Raw genomic sequence first — 7,604 nt, forward strand, 5'->3', positions numbered from 1 at the left:
CGTAGAAATGGATAGTCTCTGCAATATGCAGTAGTGTTGCTAAATTTGCTCTAATTGTTATTCTACTGCTATTAATGTTATTCTACTCGCTATTCGCTATTAATGTATTTGCTAAATACTAAGCAAACATTGCAGGAATATGAATCAGATGCATGAACTAACAAAGACAAAAGAGACGCAAAAGACAGCGGCTACGATGAAGACCTTGCCTAAAAATGTCAAAGACTTTTACTATTTGTCATTGTTTGAATTACATTTTAACCTAAAATGTTTCTTCTAGATAATAAAGTGAGACCTACATTATATGAGAATTAATACTAGTTACTTTAATTTTTTTGTTAATATTATCCATTGTTTTTCCACAAACCACCCACAAAATAAAACTGCATTTACACACTACAATAATAGTTGAATAATAACAGATTAGTAATATTTATAAAAAGCAGTTCCACTTTTCAGTTTTTATCAAAAACAGTTACCTAACCTAATCTAATATAATTACAGGAAAATTGTTTGTATTCCCCAAGCCCCTATAAATACTGCTATTGCGTGTTTAAAAAAAAACACACACACACACTGAATAAGTACAGAAAAACTGTTTGTATTCCAGAAAAAACTCTGCATCTCCTCTGCAAAAGGTAATTTCTTATCTTTTTTTTTTGTTGGTAGACAGATGATTTCTTATCTTTCTATACTTTATTACAGAAAAACTGTTTCTATTCCCCAAGCCCCTATAAATACTGCTATTTCGAGTAAAAAAACAAACACACACATTGAAAAAGTCCATTCCAAAAAAAAAACTTTATCTCCTCTGCAAAAAGGTAATTTCTTATCTTTCTAATCTTTATTTTTCATTCATGTATATTTTTCTTATCTGTCTACACTATACTCGATGCTGCAGAAAAGGTAATTCTCTTTCTTCTTCTTTGGTTTGCTTTTAATTTGGTTGAAATATTTTAAACATCTTTTTATAATGCAAAAAGTTTCATACTTCCAATGATGCAGGATGAGTGACGTAACTGACGATAACCGAAGGTCCCCGACAAGGGAGGAAATCGATGAAGCGAAACGGACGATAGAGTTAATCGACACAAGGACAAATTTAGAGGCAGCAGAAAACCGTGAAGAGGCCTTAATAAGAGAGGTCGACAATGTTAAGGCACAGTTGAAGGTTGCTGAACATCAAAATGAACGTATGCGTAGACAGTTGAAGGAAAAGAAAAATAGGAACTACACAGAAGCCGACATGGACAATCAATTCATTGCTGGTGTGAATGCTTTGAAGAAGTATTACACTGAAGTCGATATTTCAATCTCTGGCAATTGGACACCATTTCTGAAAGCCATGGAACTTATGGAAGGATACAAAAACCCTTTTCAGGATGAGTCGGTGGAAGTTGAGAGTACTGTCCAAGGACCGGCGCGCAGGCGTCAGAGAATAGAATAAAGATATAAAAATCTAAAGATGATGGTCCAGGGCTGCTGCTTTAAAATATGTTTAAAATATTTATTGCTTTAAAAATAATGGCTTTAATATTTTAGATCGTTAATGTTTATTATGTAATTACTATCTTTAAGTGCTAGGGTTTTTAATATGAATACTCTGAACTATTGCACTCCTTCTCAAAATACTATGTACTTTAAATTAACTAGAATTACTACCAACTAATGCACCGCTTCCCACATAATAGAACGAGTGGAAGGGCTACCTGTTACCCCGGTTGTCTTTGTTTAAAATTTATTTTTTCTTTCCTTTTTCACTTTTACTTTTCCTGTACCTTCATTTATCACAGTTTCTTCATCTTTTTCATGTTCCCTCCTCATACTCTTCACTTGTTCATCTATCATTCTCATTATTAATCTTCATGGCCATTAATTTCTTTGCACAAATCAGAAAGCCTACTTTTAATTTTGCCCTCATGATTCGACAATGAAAGTGGTAAATCACCCAAATTAAATTAAAATCTGAAAATTGATCAAAATCAATAGAAAATGGGAACATTCATAGGTCACGCATGTTCCTGGTTTCAATGACCGGGTCAAATATTTGGAGCTTTACACCATTGTTATTGGTACTTTCATTGATTTGTTTGCTGCTCTTCTATATTCACCTCTTCCTAAGTATTTTGTTAATGGGGTCTTGGATTCTGCTCATTTGTATTGCTTTGAGCATGCTGGAATGATGGTCGTGTTCTTCATTTTCGGTATCGTTTCGCTTGTTTCTATTAAGACCAAGTAATTTTGGGAAGGCAATGTTGATGTTTGAATGTTTTGAATATAAGGTTAGTGATGGGTTTGGATTCATTGTGAATTTATGATAGTTGAGAATTTAGGATTTGTTAATTTCCGCCTTAATTGCCCATCGTTTTAGCATTGAGGATAGTTTTCTTGTCCATGGATGTCAAGACCATAGATTAATTTTGAGGCCTAGATCTATTGCGTATATGAGGCCGATGGTTGATTAACGACGAGATTTCCGAAAAATTAACGGTATTTTTTAGGGTGAAGGTCGATTTCAGGTAATAAGTGACAGTTCGCATTGTTGTGAGATCGTTTTGGGGATGAAGGTCAGATTCCCGATGAGTTGAGTTTGGTCAGGTATAGTTTGCGTGGGGTTGTGCGGGTGTTTGGCTGGGATCGTCGCTCGTGGGTGGTGGACTGGTGGTTGGTGTGGTGTTAAAGTGGGGCCGGTTTGTACTTTAGAAATGTTAGGTGAATTTTCCGATGTTGCTATGTGAGAAACGTGGTCAAGAACTTCAGTAAAGATGATAAATTTTGATGAATGGAGTTTGTAATTAAGTTTTATTGCTGAATTGTAATCTTGGTATATTAAGATCACAAATTCTCATTGAAGACATGACATATCCGTCACAAGCTGAAGATGGATATCATTTTACCTCACAATGTACCCACTTTTTCTCTCTCTGCAACACTATTCATGTGGTCCCCTTTCTCCACTAACCCATTTTGTTACCATTTTATCTCACAAAATATCCGTCACAAATGGTAACCCGTCACAAGGGAGACCAATTGTATTAAAATAGAGAATTTACAAATAAAAAAAGTTGCAGGCATCCCTCGGAAATGCAAGAGGAATAAGATGAAGCTTTCAAGGAAGAAAAGAGTGGGGTCACTCAACACATTACCTGTTGCATCAGGTTAAAAAAAAGAGCAATTTCGTTAGATGGGAGGGAGTGCATTAGTCGGTAGTATTCCTAGTTAATTCAAAGTATAGAGTATTTTGAGAAGGGGTGCAATAGTTCAGAGTATTCCCATTAAATAACCCTAAGTGCTATTTACTACTATGTTTAAGTAATGTTGGAATAACAGAAGTCTTTGCCAGAATAATAGTGCAATAACAGCATAATAACTGCTAATTATGCAGAATAAATACCGCAACAATAATGAGAATAATGGTAGAATAACAGTGGAATAAAAAGCAGTCTAAACCAACTTGACTAAATTTACATAAAAGGTGAAATGTACTACATAATATACGGAGATAACAAAATAATGCTGGACTAACAGTGGAATAACAGCAGAATAAACTAGTCCTTTTGTGGAATAATACTGCAATAACAGCAGAATAAACTACTTGCTATGAGGAATAATAGTGCAATAACAGCAGAATAACGGTGCAATAAGAATAGAATCATAGTTGAGAAAAAACAGCCATTGACAGTTGAATAGAAAATGCATATTCTTCGTAGAAATTGGATAGTGTTTGTAAACCTTAATTAAACTAGTGGAATAACAGCAGAATAAGTGTAGACTAATAGTACAATAATAAAGAGTAGTAGTTTGCTTATTATGCGGAGTAATACTGCAATAACAGTAGAATAATGGTAGAATAACAGTGGAATAAAAGCAGTCTAAACCACTGCTTTTACACTTGACTAAATTTACACTTGAATAAAAATGGATAGTGTTTGTAGAAAACAAAGGTAATAAGAAAGCTTAATTAGACTAAAATAACTGTAGACTAATTGTGCAATAACAGCACAACAACTGCTCATTATGCTGAATAATACTGCAATAACAACAGAATAACAGTGGGATTAGAGTAAAAATGGATGGTGTTTGAAAAAAGTACAAGTAATATGAAAACTCAATTAAATTAGAGTACACACTGGAATAACACTAGAATAATAGGGGAATAACAACACAATAAACTAGTTATTATACAGAATAACAGTGCAATAACAACACACTAATTGTTTAACAAACAGTTTACACTAACTTAGTCTGACTTTCCTGGATACACAACAGTCAAAGGTACTGCATTCATGACGATGCCTGACTCTTCACTACCAGCAGATGATTGGGGTTTCACTTCTTGCAACTTGTTCCTTGCTGACGCCAAACCCAACGTCTTCGGCCTTTGATTCTCACAAGCCGTCACTTTATCAAGAACTACTTGCCTATAAATATTAATATCCGCCAAGATCAGGGAAGCCGACATTTCAACACAGAAGCTTCGACGAGCAATCTTGTTGTGAAGATTGGACTCAAACACACTTCCACCATATTCGACCATCGTGTAGAGCAAGAAACACCCCGACTCGGAATTCAGCAGTTCCTTCTTTTTCCAATTAAAAGGAACATCAACGATTTTGAAATTGTGGCAATCTTGCGACTTCATAACATTATGACCCTCCATAAAAACATACATATAGTTTGCCACAATCTCGGCCAATCTTCTGTAATCCGCTAATTGGTTAGCATCGTGATTCATGTTGTCCAAAATATCAATCGATTCATTCATAAAATTGATGCAGAAACAAGAGTAATGATCATTGTACAGAATCGGCACAAATACAAGGTCTGAGTTCAGACGACATCTTCCATTGCAGGAATCGAAAAACACATTCCAGAATTTCAATGACTTCTTACCCGGACCGTCAAGAGGGCTTGAGGAATCAAAGTTCTCTAAGAGTGAATAAAGAGCATCCTCCTAAACAGAAAGCATAAACAACCAAAAATAGTGCACAAGTGTTAACTTTATATCAGTACATGTGAGTAAATATGTAGGTAATAACGCAAAATAGCAAAGCAAAAAACAAAATACCATAAGACGAAGTCCGAAAAACATTGAGCTTGGTTCTGAACGTTCCTCAAACTCCAACGAATTCAAAAGAATCGACCAAACATCGACTACTCTTGTTGACATCATAGCAGCTGCATCCACAATGGAAACAATATCCCCTTGTCCAAAAACACGCCGACGTCGTCGTTGTACAACACTAACATCTCACTGCATTCACAAAAAAAATATATATGATAAGAACAATGTGATTACAGTGGTATAAACAGCAGAATAACAGTTCAATAACGGAATAATAACAGTAGAATAATAGTGGAAAAACAGCGGAATAATAGTGGTATAACAGTAGAATAACAAAGGGGAATTAACAGTGGGATTACAATGGACTAACAGCGGAATAATAGTGGTATGACAGTAGAATAACAGTTTACTAACAACAGAATAACAGAACGAATTAACAGTGGAATTACACTGGACTAACAGCGGAATAATAGTGGTATAACAGTAAAATAACAGTTCAATAACAGCAGAATAACAAAGGGACCTAACAGTGGAACTACTGATACTAGTTTGACAAAATAACAGCAAAGATAATAACAGTTAGACAATGAGAATAATAGTGGGAAACAAAAAGACTAACTGAACAGGAACACCACAATCAAAGAAATGAAAATCGACACATACTCTTCTTTCAAGTGAGCGTCTTCACGAAGAACAAAGTCCACCACTTGCTTCTGCACCTTCAACATCTTAGAGAACTGTTTTCTGTTCTTCCAAAACAAATCCGACATCGCAACAAAAACTCGTCCTCCTCGGCCCGCAATCCATAGAGCAACCTGACCCATCGTCCGCCTTACCCTTTTACGACTACCCAAAGCCGACTTTGGAGTCACGGTGCTATCCACACCCCTGCTTCCTACTTGACGGCTGGCAGTAGGGGTGTTTATAGAGAATTCAGTGCTATCAATGACAGTAGGAGAAGCGACGGGCTCGACAACAAAGTGCGTCGTCTTAACCTTCTTACCAACAGTTTTCACCCTGCCAGAACCACGACGTTTCTTACCGCTTTGAGAAACCCTCGCTTCCGCATCCTCAATACGCCGTTTCTCTTCAAGCACACTCAGGGTTTCCTTTCTCGTCTTGTTCAACTCCTCCAAACTTTTCAACACATCTCCCCTGGACTCGTTCATATCAGACAGCACCAACAAGGCAACGATATCAGCGCGGCAAAGGGCTCTTGAATCAGAATTACCCAAGGCACAATCAAAAATAGTTCCACGGTAAAAGAGCATGTGCAACATCGTATATACACCGCAGTCCAAATTTTCAATCGCAGCGGTTTGCCAGGTAAAAGGGACGTTGACAATTTTATAATCTTTAACCTCCCCGCCTCGGGCAACTCCTTTGTTGACCAGGAAATCAGACATCAAGCTCACCTTCAAATAAGCAAGGAAAAAGAAAACATAATTATTAACAATACTTAAACAAACTAGGCTAAACACCAAGAGAAAATTAGGCACAATAAATGACTTACAACAGTTTGACAATACACCAAACGTACACACGGCTGTTGATCATCAGCAAACATCGCCTCTTGAAATACATTATCATGATATTCAACCCTCTTCGCATTGAAGTTGATGCACAAACAATTTGAAGTGCTCATACAAAAGAATTGGGATGAAAAATGGGAAAATATTTGGCCAAAAAAATTGTTACTAATTATGTGGTTTTTAAAAAAAAAGCAGAAACACATGAGAGAATAACAGAGAGTAATAGTAGAGTAAGAGAATAATAGTAGAATACACACAAGTGAGTAAAACATACCATATCGTAATTAAGATCACACTCTCTCTTGTTGTTATTGACAAACACAAATAAATGACAATATGACTTCCGCACATAAATCACTCCTGAAAGCCTTCTCATGTTTCGACGGCGTACAAATTCGCCCCAATGGATTCTAAACAAAAAGTGGAGAAAAGAGTTGAAACGTGATGCAAAAATGAAAAATAAAGTAAAAGAAACGATAAGATAGAATAACTAACCGTTGCACCCATCCCAAAGAAAAGTCGACTTGGACTTCCTCTTATACAAGTATCATTAAGAAAGAGGGACCACCAGTCCACAACACCAAGCATTATCATTGTATCTGGAACCATCGATTCCATATCCTCTCCATTCAGGTAATTGTTCACACCCCAAGTGACAAGATTCTCTCTTCAAAACCGAATAAACAGGAAAAATAAGAGTCACATAAATATATTTTTGAAGAACAAAAAGCAGTATAATATATTAAACAGAAAGCAAAAAATTTTTACAATAAAAACGAGCTCTTACCCTTGCGAAATGTTATGATCATTCAAGAAGCAGTAGTCTACAACCTCTTTCCGCTTGGATAGCATTGGGTTGAAAACATGTCCCATCGTTATCATTGATTTTGACAGGACAACTAGCTGAGGATCCACAGGACCACAATCATAGGTGCATCCGAAATTCGAGGCACAATGACAACGGTAGCTCCTCATGTGCAGCAGAGTGCGCAAATAACTTGTACCGA

This window comes from Silene latifolia, unplaced genomic scaffold (assembly GCF_048544455.1).
Source record: "Silene latifolia isolate original U9 population unplaced genomic scaffold, ASM4854445v1 scaffold_180, whole genome shotgun sequence".
Taxonomy (NCBI): Eukaryota; Viridiplantae; Streptophyta; class Magnoliopsida; order Caryophyllales; family Caryophyllaceae; genus Silene; species Silene latifolia.